Below are 22,965 nucleotides of genomic sequence, written 5' to 3'. Positions count from 1 at the left end.
AGCAGGCTCCAGGCTCTGAGCCATCAGCCCAGAGCCTGACGCGGGGCTCGAACTCACAGACCGCGAGATCGTGACCTGAGCTGAAGTCTGCCGCTTAACCGACTGAGCCACCCAGGCGCCCCATCACCAGATTTTAAACTCCATGAGACCAGAGATAGCATTAGCAGCACCCGAATGAGCACTGAGCAGATGTTTATGATGGAATAAATGAATGAATGAATGAATGAATGAATGAATGAAGTCTTAATACAGAAATCAATACTCATGAGTCAAGTTCTAACAGGAAAAAGATTACACTCATATCAGGAAAACTCGAGGACAACTTTGGTTTGTTTTTACAAAAGAATGAATCACAATGGTGTAGACAGGACATGGAAAATTACAAAGGGACAATGCAGGAATCTGGGAGTCTCAAGGGAAGATTCGTTGCCACTGTGAGGCTCAAAGCAAAAGTAAAGAAGAGGTTAGTAGAATCTGGAAAGAAAGAGACTTAGAGGCAGAACAGGTCAACCTGTATGTAGTAGTGATTATTAATTAATGGACACAGCCAGTTGGAGACTACCTCCCAGAGGAGGAACCAGAGGAATAAATATCTTGATCTCTTTCTCCACCTCCCTCTGGTATTTTCTTGGGGCTCTCCATTGGCTGGAAAGGCCAGAAGGCCCAAGAACCTCCTATTCACAGCCCTTACAGGTCAACTCATGAGGCAGTTAGCAAGATAGGAAAAAGTTAAGAATGGAGCTAAAGGGAAATGAGATATCCATGCAGCCTAACATTTACAATTGAGATCTGGATCTTTCCAACCATGTCTTCTAATATTCAGCTCATTGAATGTAATCTCCCAAAACTGTTTCCTCGTGTATCTTGCTAGAAATACCTCTACCATTCTCCCCACAAATAAATGGATTAATCTTTAAAGGCCTTACCTTCAAATGCAGTCACGTTGTGAATTAGAGCTTCAACATATAAATTTGGAGGGAGGTGTCCAATTCAGTCAATAACATACATAATCTCATTTAATTTTCACAATCCGTGAGAGATATCTACATTTTACAGAAGATTAGAATTCACTTTATTTTTCTTTGTCCTTATAGATAAGACATCATAGAATCAGAATTTAAACTTCAATCTGTCTTATTCCAAAACCTATTTTTTTTTAACCACTCCCCACTATTGCTATGAGTTGTGTGGCTATCCTATGAGGCTCCTGTATGGGAAGGGGCCATGTCCTACTTAGTTTTCAACTGCAGCACTTACATAGTGTCTGCTCTATAAGAAACATTCCATAATGTTCCTAGAATTAAATATGAATGATGCAGAGAAAACAAACAAAACAGGCTTATAGTTTCAAAGCACATTTATCAACCATAAATAATAGAAAAATACAAAATATAAAACAAGGGAAAAGCAGGCCAAAGCTCAGTACAAGAAACAGTCATTTCTTTCCCTAGATATGCAATAGGTTTACTTTGATCCACTTCTCTCAGCTGGATTCAAGTTAATATTTCTTTTCTACTCACTATTTTGCTAAGAGCTATGAGATCAGCTTCTTTTTTTTTTTTTTTTTTTTTTTTTGAGTTTGAAACAGCTAGTTTTCTTTTCCTGGAACAGTCTTCTCCTGAAGCAAAAACCTCTCTTTTGGAGCAAAGCCTCCTTCCTGGGGTTCTTTGTTCTGCCAGTGCTAAGCACCTTTGAGCTTCCCTCTGGAGCAGGTCTGGAACCAGTACCCATCCCTTCTTTTGAACAGCCGAGCCAGTTGTCTCTCATCTTGATTGCCTTTGCTATGCTAGAAGCCTGTGCAGTCGTGTGCATCTGTCTCAGCTCATTTCAATAATCCCTCTATATAGCAAAAGCTGGTTGAATACCTAGGAATGTTGACTTTTTTACAAATGAAATTATTTTGATTTAGAACTAATATCTTACTAAAAAGCAAATCACTTTACTATAAGCAAGTTGACTTCACAAGCAATGATGATTTAAGAATGAGCTTCAGTGATAAGTAGAGAATGAACCCAATGGTCATAACCTATTAAGATGTGGAAAGGATTTGAGACATCTTCAGACCAACTGCCTATCTAATTAAAAAAGACCAGGGGCGCCTGGGTGGCGCAGTCGGTTGGGCGTCCGACTTCAGCCAGGTCACGATCTCGCACTCCGTGAGTTCGAGCCCCGCGTCAGGCTCTGGGCTGATGGCTCAGAGCCTGGAGCCTGTTTCCGATTCTGTGTCTCCCTCTCTCTCTGCCCCTCCCCCGTTCATGCTCTGTCTCTCTCTGTCCCAAAAATAAATAAATGTTGAAAAAAAAAAAAAAAAGACCAATATAACAAACTGGGAGTTAGGTGACCAGAATGAAAACCTTGCATATTATGAAAGAAAAGCCTGGTTCTGTTCTGTGTTAGACAGCTCTGTCACCAGAGCTGCCTTGAATTAAACCAAGTTCCACTCGTTTTGAAATTGGATTATTTATTATTTTACGTGTCGTCCTTGCCCAAGAACCACGCTAATCTTCTCTGTAGCATTCCAATATTCGTACACGTGCTGCCAAAGTGAACACTCTTCATTACCTTAAATAATACTTCCTGACCCTGTGTTCAATTCACAGACCCTATGGTAGGTGCTAGAATTTCTTCTACTCATTCATCTACCAAAATAATATGCAATAATAACTCCCCCTACTTGTCTATATTGTCCATTGAGACTTCCAAAAACTGAAGTTGCATCAGAAGAAGGCAGAGAGTCCATCAGTGAAAAAGGGGAATAACTTTCACAGGATGGAAATAGAAAGCCATAGAATAGCACATTGAAAAGGGACAGGAAGAGAGAAGACATTTGGGTGTAGGTGGTCATGGCTTGGGTTGGGTGCGAACCACAGTATGGGGGAAGGGGGTGGTAATAGGCAGATGCAATAAACAAAATAAATTTTCTCAAAAGGTACAGATGAACTACAAAAGTAGAATACAGGTCGGAATGGAAGGCAAAATAAATCCCTACTTAATTGTAGATCTTGAAATAGAAACATTTGATAACTCTTCTCTACCTCTCTTTTTCACACAATAACCATATTCCATTTGGTCTGTAGGGCTACATCTACAGAACTCCCTGTCGCTTGCTCCTCCCTTCAACTCACCCAAGCAGCACATTCTGTGGATACTGGTGGCATCTCAAAGTAGCAGGACCAGCAGAGTGGATACAATATACCATACTGCCTGCTGGGCCCACCAAGACTGCCTTTTCCCATGATCATATGGCTTTGTTCCCTCTATTCAGTTATCATCCCTGCCCCCCTTTCATAACAGAATTCGATACAAAAAGAAAAAAAAATACAAAACTAGTGTTTCAAAACCAAAGTCATTATTTTGGGTGAAATTTGTATCCTAGATACTGGATCATCCCCCACTAACATGAAAATATACTGGAGTACTGCCAGTCTTTCCCATTATCTACAGTTCTGTTATAGTCTATCTTTATCTATTGACTGTTTAAAACAAAATCTCCTAACTCTATTGCCCTCATCTAGAAATTCAAACACCTGTATTAAAAATATGTCCATGTGTCTATTGTCCTTTCTCCAATTTCTTAATCCACATTTTCCTCTCAACCTACTCCATTCAAACCATTCTGATGAGCCATTTTCACTGAGGTTGCAAATGACACAGATGAATGCTCCTTGATTTTCTTTAATTTATATTTAATTCCTTTTAAATGTAATAAATACTACTGCTATAACATTTAAAAATGAGCAGAGGATCTAAAATGAACTTCTCTCCCTACCTCTAACACTAGCACTCAGTTCTCCCCGTAAATTGCTAGTTTATAGGTATACATCTAGAGATATTTAATATGCATACAAGCATTTCTTTTTAAATTTTTTTCAAGCGGTAGCATGCAGTCTTCTGCTCATTTTTTTTTCATTTACCATATCTTGGATATCATCCCATATCAACACATAAAACTTCCTATCCTTCTTTGCCTCTCATTGTGTGCTTTTACATTTTTTTATTTAATTGTTCCCTACCAATGGACATTTTGGTGTTTTTAATCTTTCATTTACAAATGATGCTACAATAAATAACTACACATATCTCATTTCATCCATAGTGGAGTTTACAGGATAATTGTTTTAAGTAGGCTCTATGCCCCATATGGAACCCAGCACGGGGCTTGAACTCACAACTCTACGATCAAGACCTGAGTTGAGATCAAGAGTTAAACGCTTACCCAGCTAAGCCATGAGTCACCCCACAGGATAAATTTTTGAATGGGATTTTTAAGTCAAAGAATACGTGTATTTTTAAATCTTTGCTATATATTACTAAATTGCCTTTTATGTAAGTTATAATTTATAGTTTCCCAACATAGGTATCAATGCAGTGGTTTATTAGAGCTGTACACTTATTTACTTACATAGCTCCTTTCAAAATACTATATGAATAGTGATTTAGTATATAGAATGATTTTCTGCTATCCCATTTCCTCTGTCTTTAACCTTTAATTTTAGCAAAATAAAAAAATCTTCCTTAGCATTAAGCTTTTAACTATTAAATGACTTTATACTTCTGTTACCAGATTTATCAGTTCTAAGTGTATATTTTGATCCATTATTATAAAAGACAAAGAAACAACCAAACTTATTCTTTCTTTCTTATACACACTCCCCTTTTCTTCCTAACTTTTTTTAGTTACATGATTTATTGTCAAGATTTACAAAAGTTGTATTATATTCTATAACCATAACTTACACAATGGTTTGCACATTAGTCCTAAAATCTGAATACTTAGTCTTCCAATGGCAAACCCTGCAATCAGAGCCTTACGGTTCTAGTGTCTTAGTCCTACACTCCTAATATTCTTCACTAACCTTTATGTTTAGCTTGTCTATTCATCTCTTACCAACCTCTAATAGTATGTTCAAGAAGGCCTCATGGTAATTATATTATCTGAGCTCTTGCATGTTCAAAATGTTTACTGCCTTTTAGAAAATAGACATTGCTTTGCTAATTTCTGGTGTTGACTATTGCCATAGAAAAGTCCAGTTATAATCCCAGGCATCATAAAATACAGAGTGACTTAGGCCAGATTGTTTACTTGCTTGCATAAATAAATAAATAAAGTAATTAGTGAACAAATGAGTGAGTGAAGGAAGCAAAGAAAGGAAAGAAAAGAAAGAAAGAAAGAAAGAAAGAAAGAAAGAAAGAAAAGGAAAGGAAAGGAAAGGAAAGGAAAGGAAAGGAAAGGAAAGGAAAGAAAGAGAAAGCTAACTACTGATATTCACATGTATTAGGGAATACAAACTGTGGAACAGTTTTTGTTGCTTTGGCTGCTTTTGATGTTAAAAAGTACATACTCTTATATCCTGCTTCCACAAAAATGGCATACATTAAATAGATCATTCAAAGCCAAAGAGCAAATATTAAGCAATGAGTACTCATTTAATATTTTAAAAACAAAAACAAACACCAAATTCCATTCCCCAAAATTCTGGCTATTAAACGAATTGATGTATAATTTGGGATTCCTGCCACAAAGATTTCATAAGCAAGCTGTCCTATGCAATGAGTCTGCCCTGAGCCTTACATAAGGTTACATTTTTCTTCCACTGAAAATCAGAGATTGCTAAACATTTCTAACATCTACCAATTTTCTTTCCTTCCCTAAGTCGTATGTTGTATTACTTTATTTTGTTTTAATGAGCCAAAAGAGTTCTTTCCTTCAGCCACTAAAGGGGTTGTTTTGCACTCTATCATGTTTAAAACACATTCAATGTGCCTTCAGTGTGAATGGACTCACTGTTCTTCTAGACATAATTATTGGATACCTAACTAATATTCTCTGATGAGATATAAGTCAACTGTAAAATCTTCAGCGAGACTTTGCATACTGATGTTAGCTAATTTTACTGAGTACTAAGTGTCTGGAATTGCACTAAGATCTTTAACACATTTTTTAGTTGAATCATTTAGTGCATATAATCCCAACAGCAAAACTGGGGTAGAATACTCACATTTTTCAGAGGAGGAAATTGAGTCCCAGAAAGGTTAAGTGACTTGTGTAGGCTCACAGCCAGAGAGGAGCAGAGCCATGATGTGAAGCAAAGCATTCTGATTCTAGAACCCAAGCACTTTACCACTGTTGTTAACACAACCATCCAGTTGATGTCTGGGCTAAGGGTTATTAATATGCCTTTCATAGTGTCTGCATTTGATATCAATGAGAGAGGTATGTTTGGGCTTATCATTAGGCACACAGATTACCTTATTCTGGCTCATATTAGCAACATCAAGACAATGATTAATCCAGTAAAATTGGTGCACGGGAGTCAAGACAGTTTAGGGCTTGCAGCTGTTCGATTTTTTTTTTTTTTTTTTTTTACTTTTCAATCCATTGTTTTGGCATCATGTTAATATCCTTAGAGATATTGTTAAGGCATAAAAGGTGGGCATGCACACGCACACATCCCCCCCGCCCACAGACTTTTGAGAATGGTATTATAAATTCCAGATCTGTGCAAACCTCTTTTTATGTTTCAGATTATGTAGAAGGCAAGACTGGGAGTGTAACCTGATGGTTTGCTTGCTTTTCCTCTCACCTGTGCTCCTTGGGAAGCAATAGTAATAGCATCATTATCACATCCTCGTGCTTTTCAACGTAGGGTGTGATAAAGTTGCAGTGAGTGCAATTTCTTCTGGGAGAATAAAAGTTTTGCTTTTTCCCTGGTAATGTGCAAAGACAAATAAAAGCAAAACAAAACAGAAAAGAAACTTGAGTGAGCTGCTCTGAAAAATATGCTCCAATAGAGAAAACTTAAAAAAAAAAACAAAACAAAACATTGTTATCAGGCAAAAATAACACATTTGAATAAATATTTATGTATGTTTTCCTAGTTTTCTGGCTTATGCTCCTTCATGTACCTTGCAGGAAGTTAAAGAAACAACTATAAATCATAAATAAGGAATAAAACGAACTCTATGAAAGTCTCTGATTACTCCATTACTGAAATCCAGCTTAGCAATCATTCCTTTCCTTCCCAGTATATTTCTATAAACAATCCAAAACAAACCTGTAGGATTTATAAAATGCTTTTAATATAAATGAAAGTGGAACCACGCACAGAACTGGCGAGAAATTAATTCACATTTCTCTCTAGCAAAAAAAACCAAAAAACAAAAAAAAAAACAGTATACTGGGAAAACAACATATTCCTAACGAGCAAAACTAAGGAAGACTCTTAAATAACTTGATATCCTTTGTATCGCAGGGTGCTTCTGTAGGCTATGACCCAAAGTGAAAGCTAATGGACTAAGAAATTTACTATTTTTTTCTACCACTGATTCTTATATGAACTGGGGGATGTCATTTTGCTTTGTTTGTTTGTTGTTGTTGCTGTTTGTTTGTTTGTTTTAATGATAAAAGTGAATAGATGAGCATGAGCCAGCCTAGCTCAAAGAATGACAAAAACGAATCTACCAGAAACCAAAATGCTTAGTTTGGGCTGAGAAATGCACTTTGAAAATAACCTAGGAGAGCTACAGAGCTTTCATATTGTAACCAGAACTCTCGAAGATCATTCAATAGAACCCAGTTCTTTCATTCATCCATAGACATTTGGTCAAAACTACGATTTTATTATTCCTACTTCTCCTAGGAAATCTGGATCCCCATATCCCCTAATGTTGGAGAATCTTCTAGACATCATTACTCTATGCATATCTTCTGTGACTAACCCCACACACATCTCATCCATTATGGATATTCATGCTCCAAATTTAATTCAAAAAAAAATCAAGCGATTTGTAAATCATAACTCTGGATTATAACTTTATAAAGACCTGATCTAGTGTTAATTAAAGATTATATATAATTTTAAGTATATTCAAAATGCATAAGAACACCTGATAATGCAAGATAATCCTCATGCTTATTGTAGAAATATAATTTCAAATAAATTCCAGTCATTGCCAAAAATATATTTTTGAAATAAGTGGATATTGGCTCTATTTTTGAGAAAGAAGTTGAGGCTTCCCAAGTGAGTTCACAGCAAGGTGGAAAGTAATATCTATTTTTCTCAAATGTGTTAGACAAGGCCACCAGAAACTATGTTAGGGGCTAAAATTAGCCATTGTAATAAAGCATAAGGCAATACTGTTATACACTGTCACTGTGTTTCAATATGCAATATGTTTTGATGGAATTCAGTAGTTTTTATAAGTTGGAGTCACTCAAACAGCTCCTTTTTTTCTTGGTCCATCTATGTGATGCTTAACAACCAGGTTTATAGCTTTAGCATTAAAAAATTTTTTTTCTTAAACGTTTATTCATTTTTGAGACAGACAGAGACAGCATGAGCAGGGAAAGGACAGAGAGAAAGGGAGACACAGAATCTGAAGTGGGCTCCAGGCTCTGAGCTGTCAGCAGAGACCAATGCAGTGCTCGGACCCACAAACCACAAGGTCATGACCTGAGCCGAAGTCGGACACTTAACCAACCGAGCCATCCAGGCGCCCCAGCCTTAGCATTTTTTAATGGAGTGTTCTGGTATAGTACAGGCATAGGGTTCATATAATTATTATGGACAGTCAACCATAAGGTATAAAGCATACATTATTATATAATTAATATACCACAGGCTTTTCCACTGAATTTAAGTCAGTTTTATACATAAGAATTAATGAATATCCCTTTAATTAAAAATAACTTTAAGGCATGATCAATTAGTCAAAACAACTATATCAACACAGAAGTTTCATATCAAAGTGGCAAGTTTAATTTATTGCACAATAGAGGCAAAGAAGAATGCACAGTAAGGAATAATTCCAAAATCCCACATCAAAATAACTGAAATTAAGTTCATCACAGGAGTGGCTATGGGAGAAAATGTCACCATTAATGTCCTCCTGGAGAATTTTTAAAAACAATAAATACACTCATCTGTTGAATTTAGTGCTGGTCTTATCTAGAAATTAAATTGTCCTAAGTTCCAGCTTCCTTCTCTGCTAGTTGAAAGTACATTGCTGTTATGATTAACGATGAACCCTAGAAACCCATCTTGTCCACAAACCCCTGTGGCACACCACAGAGTTATTGCAAGAGGTTTATGAATTCCTGTGTCCACCAGTTTTGTGGACTAAACAAATCACATACACATATCTATTATTACTTTTTCAAATACAGTTAGTGTTGAGAGTTTAACTAAATTAATCCATGATATTGCTGCCTGGACATCCATTTTGTTTGGCCAACTAGTCTGCAGGGACTTTAAACTGACATTAGCCTCTCCTGCAAACTCATGCCTTGGATAGCAGCTTTAGAGTCACAAGCAAATAGAAGTTCCTAATGTGACTTCAACTGTCTCTCCTACCTCCCAGTGCCTATATGCCTCATGCATTCCTTAGATAATACCCCCCTGGGGACTTACCAAAACACAACTCTTTGGTTACAACTGATCAATCCAGCCCTAGCTGAGAAGCCCCAAAGTACCCTACCCATTCACACGAATAAAGGCATGGACCCCAGGTCCTGTCTTCTCTCTTTACTCTGCCTTCGTGTCCCCATGCAGTCCCTCGAGTTGTCCTTCCTCCAGGGCTTGTGAGTAATAAACTTTTCTGCCTCAATTTCTCTTGTGGTCTGTTACTGAACTACAACCTACTGGCCAGCATTCTGTGCTCCAGTTAGTAAACGTTAATTTAACCAAGTCATGAGAGTTGTTGGTGTGTTTAATCAAACACAGTTCATTAAGCATGTCTCACAAAGTCAGTGCCCCCCGGAAATTCCATGGGTTCCCCTATATTTCCCAGCCTCCATCCAGATAGATTAGTGCTATGTAACTAAGCCAAGCCAATGGACTATAAGAAGGCATGACAGAGGTCACTTCAGAGCCAGCCGAAGCAGTTAGGCATCCCGATGCCTACCCCGTTCCTCATTGCTCTTCTCACAGTCATCTTAGAGTCCGTGTCGTCTACAAGACATAGCCACAAGATGTAGGAGGACCACCTGACCCATACTAGTCTCTGTATGAGTGAGAAGGTAACTGTCTTATGTCAGCCAGAGAAGGTTTCAGATTTGTCTGCTATAAGAGCTAGTATTAATTACGCCGACTGATGGCTAAGTGAAATAAGCCAGTCACCAAAGTAAAAATTTTATATTATTCCATTTATGTGAGGTACCTGGAGTCACCAAATCTATAGAGACGGAAAGGAAAATGGTTGTTGGTAGGTGCTGGAGGCAGGAGGGAATGGGGAATTGTTTCATGGGTCTAGAGTTTCATGTTTGTAAGATAAAAAGAGTTCTAGAGATTGGTTGCACAGCATTGTAAATGTACTTACTACTACTGAGCTGTGCACTTAAAAATGGTTAAGATAGTGGGGTGCCTGGGTGGCTCAGATAAGTAAGCATCTGACTTCAGCTCAGGTCATGATCTCACAGCTTGTGAGTTCAAGCGCCATATAGGGATCTGTGCTGATAGCTCAGAGCCTGAAGCCTGCTTCAGATTCTGTGTCTCCCTCTCTCTCTGCCCCTCCCCTGCTCTCTCTCTCTCTCTCTCTCTCTTGCTGTCAAAAATAAATCAACATTTAAAAACATTGTTAAGATGGTGAATTCTATGTTATGTATATTTTACCATAATTAAAAATAAAAAATAAAGAAGGAAACAAGGTTTCAGGGTGAAAAATTATTGTTTTTTTAATAAAAAAAATAAAGAAAAGAAAAAATATTACAAAAACTAGGCCTCAGTTGCACAGAACGGCAAGGTGATTCCCTCAAGAGCCTTCCAAAAGAGTTTAGAATTGTGTCCACGTAATTGGAATAAGAATAGAACAGCTTTACCTAAAATGACTGTCTAGGTCCATTAGATGTCTGAAGAAAAAGTGCTTCCTGGCCAGATATTCCATTTTTGGAAATCACAATGTCCTTTAGCAGTTAAAAACTCTGAGAAATCTTGTGGAGAAAGGAAAAAAAAAAAAACTTTTAATTTGTGTAAGCCCTTTAATTTGTGTAAGCCAGCCTTCCTTAATCATTTAGCTAATGATTTTTTTTTTGTACAATACCTATTACTATCTGAAATGCCTATATTTCTACACAACACTCTTTTCAAAATGCTGAAATACCATCTGCAAACTGATACGTTAAGCTATTATGTTTGCTTACCAAGTGTCTCATTTTTTTTTTACACATCTTGATAACTATGCCTTGAGGACCAACTGCTATCTGTCCTGATCAAGACTAATCCAGCATCACCGGAGTAGAACAAAAAGTTGTTCCTGGATCATAAACAATGAGTGTAAACACACATAAAAGTATGCGTGCACACACACACACACACACAGAGCCACATTTAATTGAATACTTACTATGAGCCTAACACTACGTAAATAATGCATTACATATACCTTACCTCAATTAATCATCATCACTGCAGTCCTATGATAAAGCACTTTTTTTCCCCCAGGATTTTGAGGATGAGGAAACTGAGGCTCTAAGATATTACGGACTGTGCCCAAGGTCACGTGATTAGCAAATGGGTGAAAGTCAAATCAAACCAGAGCTAAAAGACTCCAACACCAAGCCCTGAACCATTATGTTATATTGTAGAGCACTTTCCTCTAAGTGTAAGATCTGAATCTATCACGTGCTTCATTCTAAAAAAACGAAAAACAAAAAACAAAAAAACCCTCACTATGAGGGAAAACAGGAAACAGAAACAAACAAGAACAAGAATAAAACCAAAACCCACAACCCCAAAACAAATATGTGGGCTTCTAGGTTTCCAAAAAGTACAGCTTTTATTTAAAAATTCTTTAAACATAGTTAATAGCCTGCAAAGACCTAAAAGCTGGAGAGAAATGGTTTAAGAACAAAAAACAAAAAACTCCTGTTTATAGCATAGGGTGTGAAATGGTAGCTCACTGGGTTAAGAGCTAGGCTAAAAAGTGGGAGACCTAGATTCGAGTTCAGTATCTGTTCTCAGATTCTGTTCAGAATCTGTCCTCATCTAACTGGCTGTCATTTGGCAACATCCATTGACATTTCCATGCTTTAATTTCCTCATACAAAAAGTGAGGATAGAGGCCAAACCAGCTGATCTCTAAGGGTCAAAGACCCAAACATACACAAACTTACTGTAATGCTATGAATATGCTTGGTGGAAGAAGAGAGGAGGGGAGTCTTTACAACTTGGAAAATTTATTTGCCCTAAATTCAATCCATGTCAACTTTCTAAACTGAGGGAGAAGCTACCCTTTCTGCACTTGTGGACCTGTGGGTACCCTGGTTGTTTCATTTTGGTATAAGTTCACAAACACAAATGAATGCAGGGAACAACAGCTTGCTAAGGAGAAGGCAGCGGAGGTCTGAGGAAGTCTGTTCTTCTCCTGCCTCTTGCTTTGTTGTGCTATTGACACCTAGGATTCAGCTGCAAAAGGAGCCCTCTCTTCATCCAGACTCCTCTCCTCTATGGGTGGGCATCTAGGATGTTGATACATTTTCCCTCCCTTAAAATCAGAAGAGGGGGAATAGGATTAAATATGGAAGCCAGAATATAGGACCCAGAAAGAAAAAGAGGCAGGTACCTAGTCTCTTGTTTCTAAGTTTCATCTAGAATCATTATGAATATCAGAAAAGCAAGAGAAAAGAGGTATATATCTCCCCTGCCACCTCTGCACTTGTCCTGCTGACGTTAAAAGGAGTAAGAGAGAAAAAGAGACCAATTGAGATAGGTCACACTCCTATGTCATCATCACAGGGTCTCTACTGAGATCAAAGATATGCATACACACACACACACACAAAAAAAAAAAACAAGAAAAACAGGATCCAAATGAGATATTATGTGCCACAAAAAGTAACTGGCATTGGATAAAACTGTAGGCACCCAGCTTAAGCTTCTGGTCCCAAATTACCTTGTATATTAAAAAAAAGTATCAATCTAAGTAGCATTTGGATGAAAAAAAATGTCATTACTGTATATAAGCACCTGTCAGGGAGTAGATGAATATTCTCCTTTACTCTCAAAATGTCACTGCAAATATTAGCCCTGTTTATTGTGAGTTTTCCCCACCCTATTCCCCTTCTTTCTATAGCTCTGTAATAAAAATTCAGCTGGTAACTATCCTCTCCCAAGTTTCTACTCTCTGACATTTGGTGCTTTCACACCTCTAAGTGAAGTACAGCCTTAATACTGCGCGGGGGGGCTATAGGCGTTCCTTACTTGAGTTGCTAGACTGTGTCTGTCTGTCTCTCTCACTCTCTCCCCTTCTCTATCTCTGTCATTCTCTGTCTGTCTGCCTTGCTCTTTACTTCTGTCTCTCATTCCCCCCTCTCCACCCAACCCCTTCAGCCTGGACTCTTCCCAGTCCTAGGTTTGTCGCTAAGCTTCCGTCACTACCTAGGAAGGAATACCCAAGCCTTCATGTTCTCACAATTGTAGATCGTGTCAGGTCAGATGATCGTTGCTTTCCAACTGCTCACCAACTGCTTTCCACTTATGTAAATGAGGCTGTCTTTGCTCACTGTTCCACTCTCTGACAGTCATGTCACCACATAAGCCAGCTGGAAGGTAACCACTTACAAGTCACGAGGCCAATCGGGTTAGCTAGGATATTTGTTTTTGTTTTTGCATCTTCCTCTGCACTTCCTCACAAGAGAAATGGGAATCTGCACTAGAAAAAGACATGTTTGAGCAGGGAACAAGCATTCTCAATTAGCTCCAAGTCACCCTACTTGTCCGCCTTTATGGTGCATTCTCTCCTTTTCTCCTCCCACTTGACGTAGTCTTTAAGCAATTTCACACTGCTGCTTTCCGATAAACCAGCCATGGAAGATAAACTCACACAGCAGGGGATGTATATGTTCTGGTATAAAAGAAAGTTTTAGGGACCCGGTAGCCACCAATAAGTCATTTCTAAAATGCAAGTCTTTATACAAGACATTCACATTCTTTCTTCAAACCCTGCTTTATTTATTTCATGAGGCTCTTCTCAAGAACTGGTTTCTCAAGTCTTAGGTAAGAACATCTTGAGAGTAAAACATCAGAAACTCTCCAAAAAGGAGCTGATACTTACTATCTTACTTAAGGTCAAGTAAGGAAGATTTGAATGAGGCTGAACCAATAGAGGCAATTACTTTTGCTCTTCTCTCTTAGGTGTTACAACTGTGGGTCACTTGGTGAACTCTTCTGGCCTTCATGGTTTCTCTTGTTTTATGAAGTTTAGAGCTCCAAAGTGTCACATCCTAGGGAGAGTTTAGACTCCCAATGAGAGAAACAAGATCATCACCAACATTATGGACTAGGTATACTCTATCAATTGTCTTTTATGTATAATAATGCTTCGGGGCATATGTCTTTGTCTTGCAGTATGCAGTTACTATAATTGGAATTGTATTCTATATCTAAATAGGTCAATTGAAGCATAGCTATTGACAGAGGAAAATGAATTTCCTCACCCATATGCCATTCAAGGACACCATTCTTTGGTGGCACAGTGAAGGACTCTGAGGACATAAAGACAAAGCAGAAATGAGACTCATCCATTTAATGCTGCTTAGTACAGATATAGAATGTCTCCCAGATAATGAAATAACAAAGAAATGCTTTGCAATATATTGTCCAAAAAAGAGAATGAGATTAAGAAATAAAATAGAAGAAAAGAAGGGAAAAATAAGAGATAAAGAAAATATAGAAGATAAGGAACAAAATACTAAAGAGAGAAAAAAGAAAGAAGGGGAGAGAATAAAGGAGAAAGGTGGGGGAAGGGGAAAAAGAAAAGGTCTCTGTGTAAGTCTTTCCATATATTACATGCTAATTAATATTTTGAATTTGAAAATGTGGCATCATGCTTTCTGAAAGTACACATGGCTATAAAAACAAGAACCGACTTTGCTTCTTTCTACCTGAATGAGTCTTATACCTTGGAGAATACATCAATTCTTTTAGAGCCTTCTCTTTGTTGTCCCTTTGGTCCATGAAACCGACAACTTCAATCTCATAAAAAGGTCATCAAAGCTAAAAAGCTACTATGCTGGGACTTATTTAGAATTTTGGTTCTAGGTACTTTCATAGTAAGCATCTTTACCTTAGACATCATTGCCGTAAGCATTTTACTGCCTAGTCAATTGTCTAGAAGGCAGTTTGGCCATAAAAGAAAAGAGTGACATTCATTAAAAGTTTCATTATAAAACATGAAAACTAAACTGTCAAAAATGGCTTTATTGTGAAATATAAAATATTTGAATAAATTTAAAATGTATATAGATTTATGGCAATGCTGAGCAAATAAGTGGTTTTATTTTCAACAATGCAGGATGGGGTGCTGACCCCCCTTACAGTCAAAAATCTGTGTGTAACTTCTGATTCCCCCCAAACTTAACTGCTAATAGCCTATTGTCGACCAGAAGCCATGCTGAAAACATAACCAATTACGATGTATTTTGTAGGTTTATATGTCTTATCTATATCCTTACAATAAAGTGAGAGAAAATGAAGTGATTTTAAGAAAATCATAAAGGAGACAAAATACATTTATAGTACTGTATCACATTAGTTAAAAAAAAATTCACATATAAATGGATCCATGCAGTTCAAAGTTGTGTTGTTCAAGGACTCAACCCTGCTAGGATGCATATTTGTTACTGAGCTTTGTATTGAATTGTGAAGACTTTCTATGCTGTTGTTCTCGGCATATTGTCATATGCCAATGATAGACAATTCAAAGTTCTATGGGAAATGTAAGTTCAAAACTCTGTGCCACTACGTGGGCCATTATGAGGGCTAAGACTTATATAAAAATGAAAGTACTGTGTCATGGAGAAATGAAACCAAACTGTCAATCAATTGATGAAACCAAACTGTCAAACAGTTATTTTATATATATGTATGTGTGTGTATATACATATACATACATATATGTATATATGTATATGTATATATGTGTACATATGTATATGTGTATGTGTATACATATATACATATATATGTAGTGTGTGTGTGGCAAAAATTGCCTTATGACCAATTTCTTATCCTGCAAAAATGTTTGTGGCAAAAATACTTGTGGCAAAGACATCTATAGCAAAGACGTTTATGGCAAAAATGTTGTACACACAGAAAGCTATAAAATTTCTTGGGAGGACTCTACTTTTTCTGCAGTCATCCTCAGTACACTATTTGTAGAATTAGTGGCAAATCCGAGAAAGAAAATAAATTATTGGAGAAATTTAGATGTAATTTAGGGATAGCATAATGAGTCTACCATAGTCAAATTCGTCTAGAAATAGAATGGGTAACTCTAATCTTGTTCATTTCAAGATATCCTTAGATGATCTAATCGTTTAATGTTCAGTGCACTCATAAATACCTAATCTTAAAATGCTGAAAAGTTAAAAGTTCTTTTAGCTGAAAATTTCATAATTTCAAGCATTCCCAGATTTGCTGCTAATTCTACAAACAGCATGTGTATACTGAATGTGACAGCAGAGGGAGAAGAATTCTGAGTGGCTACTATTTACTTATGTTGTGCCTTACAGGGCATGCAATAAATTCTCAATAAATGCTCCTCATTATTTTATCATATTGGGCTCACTTCCAAAAACAAGATCAGGAGAATTTTTTAAATGCACACATTTAATAATTGATACAAATCACTAGAAAATAAAAATATACAAGAACTAAAAATTAGTATCGTGGTCACAATTATGGCTTGTGATTTTTTATAACAGGTTCTTTCTAGAGGTGCACAATGATTAAGAATACAAACAAGGTCAGACATAGTCGGATGTGAAAACAGCCCTGCTACTAGTTACACACCATTAAGCATGTTAAATAATTTCTTGAATTCTCCAGGCCTTTTCTGTTTCGATGGGTACTGAGAATAATTATATGATACAGCATTACTTAATTTTGTAAATGTTCAATTAGATTATTTCTGTAAGATCCTCAGTTTAATATCTTCTATACGGTGAGAGCTCATAAATATTATGTAATCTTATTGTTTTTTTGTTCCTTTTCCCTTGTCTTTGTTTAGCTTCTAGTGATATATATCTTTATAATAAAAAAAAACAGAACATTTCTAATAAACTCTAGGACAGATACTTTTGACATTCTTCATATTAATAAGCTCTTGAGTTTATCAGACAAGTCTGACAGCAAGGCTTTCTATTCCTCTAAGGCATGCTGTTGGAACCACAGGAAGCTGCTGTGAAATTTTCAACAATATAAAAGACAATCAAAACTGGAAACTCTTAACTTTGGGGGAAAGTATTAACATATCTCAGAGTTTGTGTCTAAGAGGCAATAAAGTAAAAAGAGCACAACTTTAGATTCATACAGTCGGATTTTTAAATCCCAATTTCGTCACCAGATATGTGGCCTTGAAATATCAGTGAAACCTATTTTCTCACCAGCAAGATGTGGAAGATAATTATATCTCATGGATTCACACTCAGATTAAATGAGAGAATCAATGCAGTAAATATAAGTTCTTATAAAGTGTCTAGCACTTAGTAGATGTTCAATAAAAGGTAGTATAATATTTTTATATCCAAGAAAGACCATACCAAGTATAGTCATAAATGTACCCTAGAGATTAGAAAGCACATTTCAAACTCTTTGGAGCAAAAGTAGGTATGGTCCCATGATCATGCCTAAAAGAATAAAAATTTAAAGCATAAAAAAGATAAAACCATTCCCAATTTGTTACCAAAAAAAGTCAGAACAACTAAAGATAATATAGCAAAACCAGAAAATTCTGGTAGGATTCCACTTTTTTAATGTGCCAACAATCCATTTACTAGGATATAACTAAATATGGATAGAAAATTATGGTCACATACTTAAAAATAGTAATGTTGAAAATACCAAAGTTAGAATGAACTTAGACTAGCAAAAACAATAAAACTAGGAGTGTACAATGAATGATGTGAGAATCTGTATATAGAGTTTGTTGCAAACATAAAAGTAAACAACTACAAGATAGCGAACTGCCTGGATAAAATAAATTGTTCAATGGCAGAAAACTGATCTTGATCTCTTTAATAAAGGCAAATGACATTTTAACTTAGGAGATTAGAACATACAACATAGGATTTTTTAAAATTTTATTTATTTCTGAGAAAGGGGGAAGAGTCAGAGAGAGAGAGAGAGAGAGAGAGAGAGAGAGAGAGAGAGAGAGATCCCAAGCAAGCTCTGTGCTATCAGTATGGAGCTGGACTCAGGGCTCAAATTCATAGACCACGAGATCATGACCTGGGATGAAATCAAGAGTCAGAGGCCTAAATGACTGAGCCACCCAGGTGCCCCCAACATAAGAATTTTTAAACTTCCCACATTGTAGTGAAGAATTGAACAGAGCCTCAGAGAAATGTGGGACACCAATTGGCTAACTAACATAAGTGTAATGGGAGTCCCAGTTCATGAATTCTGCTTGTTTTCAGCCATTATTTTTAAAATATTTTTTCTGCTCCTCTCTCCCTACTTTCCTTCTGCTGCTCCCATTATGCATATGTTCATGAACTTAATAGTATGCCACATTTTTCTAGGCTCTGTTCATTTTTCCTCATTCTTTTTTCTCTGTTCTCCAGATTGCATCATTTCTATTCATCTGTCTTCAAGTTTGCTGATTGTTTTCTTTTTTTTGTCAACTCAAATCTTCTGTTGAGTCCCTTCAGTGAATATTTTCATTTTTATTACTTGTTTTTCAATTTTTGAATTCTCATTTCTTTTTTGTGAAGAAAGCATCTTTTTAAAATTTAAATTCAAATTAGTTAACATATAGTGTAACCATATGTAACTATATATCACTTACATATGACACCCAGTGTTCATCCCAACAAGTGCCCTCCTTAATGCCCATCACCCACTTAGCCCACCTCTTCATCCACCAGCAACCTTCAGTTTGTTCTCTGTATTTAAGAGTCTCTTACGTTTTCCCTCCCTGTTTTTATCTTATTTTTCCTTCCCTTCCCCTATGTTCATCTGTTTTGTTTCTTAAATTCTATTTGGTTATTTTTATATCTTAATTGATGTCTATTTGATGAGATGTTGTCATTATACCTTACTCTAATTTTTTGAAATATGTTTTCCTTTAGATCTTTGATCATGTTTATAATAGCTGCTTTAGTGTATTTGTCTTCCAAACCCAACATCTGGGCTCTGAGGTACTTTTTATTGTTCTGTTTTCTGCCTTTTTTCCTCTGTATAAGTCACACCTTTCTATTTCTTTAAATGTGTTTTTTTCCTCGAAAATTAGACCTTTCAGATAATATACTATAGCAATTGTAAATGATACTTCCGAGGTTTGTTGTTGTTTGCTGGTCTGTTGGTTTGTTTTTTAGTGCCAGGCCTGGATTAGATCAGTGAAATCTATTTCCCCACAAAATGTGTCTCTGACATCACTCCAAAAAGGACACAGACTTCAGCACACAGTCCTCCTCAAAACACCATAGATGTTTATGGCTTTAACCAGACTATCTTTCTTTCACTATCTTTTCCCCTGACCTCTTCATTAAGATTCTGAATAGTTTGCCTTTATTGATATTACATACAACTATTAGCCTCCACTAATTGTTAGCTGATTGCTTGATTGTTTTTGACAATGTGCTGGGGCATAAATTGTCCCACGGTCTGGTCTAGGTGAAATTTGGCCACTTTGAAAGACTGGTATTGCCAGTCTGAGTCTTACTTTGACTATCCCCTGGAAAGAACCTCTGTGCTAAGAAGCAGAGGCTGGGTCAGATGAGAAACTCTCTCTTCATTGGCTGTCCCACTTAGATTCTCCCTATGGAATAAGAGGCATGCATATGTGTAGCTAGGGGAAACTGGTGTCACCACTGGCTGCTGCCACCATGAAGTATGGATCTTCTGCAGCACAAAGCCAGGGAGTATAGGGCTGGCTGGGTGTTCACAGTTGCCAAAATTACCCACAATAGGTCTTTTGCCCTATAAATCTGGGAAAATGGGAACTACCACCAACTTACACCTGAGCAGCTTCCTTTGACACAGAGCAGCAGGAAAGTGGGGTGCTTTTTCCATCAACTTCTCTTCCCATATCTTCCTGACTAGAGTTCTGCTGGAGGATAGGCAAGGCTTGGCTGTCTTTAGTCTCTCAATGCAGGTCTATCACAGGACATAGCTGTGGAAAATATCATCTGCCATAATTCACTGGCTGCCCAAACCACTCAGAATAGCTCCAATCACCCTAGGGAACCAGCAGAGATGGAAGCTTCCAACTGGCCACTGAGCCAGATGAAATAGTTCAATATGGCAGAGCTGTTGGAGAGGGGTACAACTGTAGCTTGAATGCCATGGCACCTCATTGTTCTTACATTTCTGTACATTTTGTTTCTGTACATTTTGTTGAATAAATGCTCCCAAATATGCTGTGAGCCCTTTGACCAACCTCCAAGAGACTTCAAACGATTACTGTTGCTAATTTTGACCAGCTTAAAAGATGTTTGTCTGGAGAGAGCTTTCCCTGGGCACCTCATACCACTATTCTGGAAGCCAGTCTCCAATTCTGTCCATGTTTTATTACATATGATGATATTATGTGGATAGGTACATACAAGTTAGTGGGAGCTATGTTTTGTCAGGTTGTTCCTTTAAACATTATATGCAAAACCACTTCATTCTTATGCTGGTTTTCATTTAAGGTCTTTTTTATTAAAATGTAAATATTGTCATACCTCTTTATTTTAGTTTATATATGAATAATTCCTTCCTATCATTTTATTTTAGCCTTTTTTAATTTGTTTTCAATTTCATTTCTTTTAAACTCTTGATCTTTTGAGTATATGAATGTTATTAAACTATTTTCTTCCTGTTTTTGAAATTATATAATCCAATTATATTCTTTTAAGTGATCCTTTTTTTAAAAAAAGCACATGCAGTTAAAACCATACATTAATCTAACATGTATCTATCTTCCTTCTGAATGCAGTAAGAAATCCCAACAGTCTAACCATTCAACGAACAAGCTCATTCCTGTTCTACTTATTGTTGCTAGATATTAGAATTCTATTTAAAAGTGTTAGTAATGTTTTGATTAGCATTCTTCTTTTACAGACTATGATTAATTAACTTTACTGTTTTTTATCAGATATCTTGGTTTTCTATTTTTCTTCTAAGTTCTTGCATTTAATAGCTATTTTATTGTTCCTAATTGATAAAATCCACTTTGTATATGTTATGGATCTTTTTCCAACCACTTTATATTGTACTTACATATGCCTAAGTGCTGGAATGAAATGTGCACATTTTCCAAGTTGAATTGACTGGGAATGATCTAAAGTGTTCTAAAAGGTAGTCTGGACTCTGCTTAAATGTCAAAATTATAGTATATGGCATGGAAATCTGGAAATGGCCACAGAATTTTTTTTACCTAAGGATGCACTACTTGTGACTCATGACTCTTCTGACCTGAACTCTAGCTTGCCGAATGTTATTGAAATGTATCATTGTAGCAGTTTTTTTGGTATCCACTCACCAAAAGAGGATTCCCTGGGTACTTTAAATAAATCTAAAGGGTATATGTACAAATCTGAATGCAGTATGTTTCCTGCATTGAATATCCGAAAGGAAGTTTCTTGTTTCACTTCCAAAATATAATTGTTGTTTAACTGGGTATAAAAAAAATATGTCGAAAGTAATTTCCTCCCAGAGACTGGTTTTTATTGCCTTCTGTCATCTGTTGAAGCTAATAAGAAGTCTGTCATTGGCCTCAGTGACTTCTCTATTTTTTTCCTATAGAACTGTGCAGTCCAATACGGTAATCACTGGTTATGTGTGGCCAGTTAAATTATAATTAACATTCTTTAAATAAAACTTAGTACCTCAGTAGTTACACTAGTCACATCTCAAGTATTTAATAGCCACATGTGCTAGTGACTGTCATATTAGACAACAAAGATCTAATATCTCTATCAAGGCAGAAAGTTCTATTAGTGCTACTCTACACACAATTCAAATGCCCCCCCCTTACCTCTGATATTCTTTAATTTAACTATAATGTGTCTGATATGGGTTTGTTTTTATTTATCTTGGGTTATCCTAAAAAATTTTCTGGGGCGCCTGGGTGGCTCAGTTGGTTGAGCATCCGACTGCGGCTCAGGTCATGATCTCGCGGTTTGTGAGTTCGAGCCCCGCGTCGGGCTCTAGCTCGGAGCCTGGAGCCTGCTTCGGATTCTGTGTCTCCCTTTCTCTCTCTCTGCCCCTCCCCTGCTTGTGCTCTGTCTCTCTCCGTCTCTCAAAAATGAATAAATGTAAAACAAAAAAAATTTTTTTTAATTTTCTGAGGATCTTTAAATTTTAAAAATTCTAAAAGTTTTTCCTTTAACAAGGCATATAAAAATATTTCTTCATTCTCTTTTGAAACTTTCTAGTGTAGTGTGTGTGTGTGTGTGTGTGTGTGTGTGTGTGTGTATGGATGTTCTCAATCTACACTTCTCATTTGGAAGTTTTTTTCCCCCTCCCCTCTGTGCTTAAATAACCTGAAACAATCAGTTAGTCTTCAACTGTATTTAGAGTTTATCCTTTGTATTTATTTTTAAAGCTTCAAATATTGTGCTTTTTATTTCCATGAGTCAGTCTTCTTTTCTTTCCAACTCTATTATTTCATTTCTTCCTGTTTTTGTTTGAAAATGTCTTTTTTTAAAAGGTATTACAAAATGATGTATCTATTTTAATATCCTAAAATAATCATTTCAAAGGCTGTGTCAAACCATAATAAATTAATTTCACCAAAAGTGATTTTCTTTTTCTTTTTTTTTTTTTTTTACTTTCTCTCATGTGCTTAATAAGATTACATGGGTTTAAAGACTACCTACATTTTAGATTTGGGAGTTAACAATCATTTTAAATGGGATTTGTTTTGTTTTGTTTTGTTTTCTCTAGTTTATTTAGCTATCACCACCATAATGTTCAGTAAAATAAACTACTGCAGTCTCAGTGGTTTAAAACAACAATCATTTACTCTCCCACTTGGATCTAC

At 36.5% G+C, this 22,965-nt stretch overlaps 1 non-coding gene across 1 annotated transcript; it reads right to left on the bottom strand.

The window, feature by feature from the left end:
- Positions 1–2,446: 2,446 nt before the first annotated feature.
- On the bottom strand, positions 2,447–2,552 carry LOC125910491 (U6 spliceosomal RNA). Its single transcript, XR_007454001.1, has one exon. It is a non-coding gene; the product is annotated as a U6 spliceosomal RNA (small nuclear RNA).
- Between the last annotated feature and the right edge of the window lie 20,413 nt (positions 2,553–22,965).

This window comes from Panthera uncia (genome assembly GCF_023721935.1).
Source record: "Panthera uncia isolate 11264 chromosome B3 unlocalized genomic scaffold, Puncia_PCG_1.0 HiC_scaffold_1, whole genome shotgun sequence".
Classification (NCBI taxonomy): domain Eukaryota; kingdom Metazoa; phylum Chordata; class Mammalia; order Carnivora; family Felidae; genus Panthera; species Panthera uncia.
This window is presented reverse-complemented; position numbering and strand designations above follow the sequence as displayed.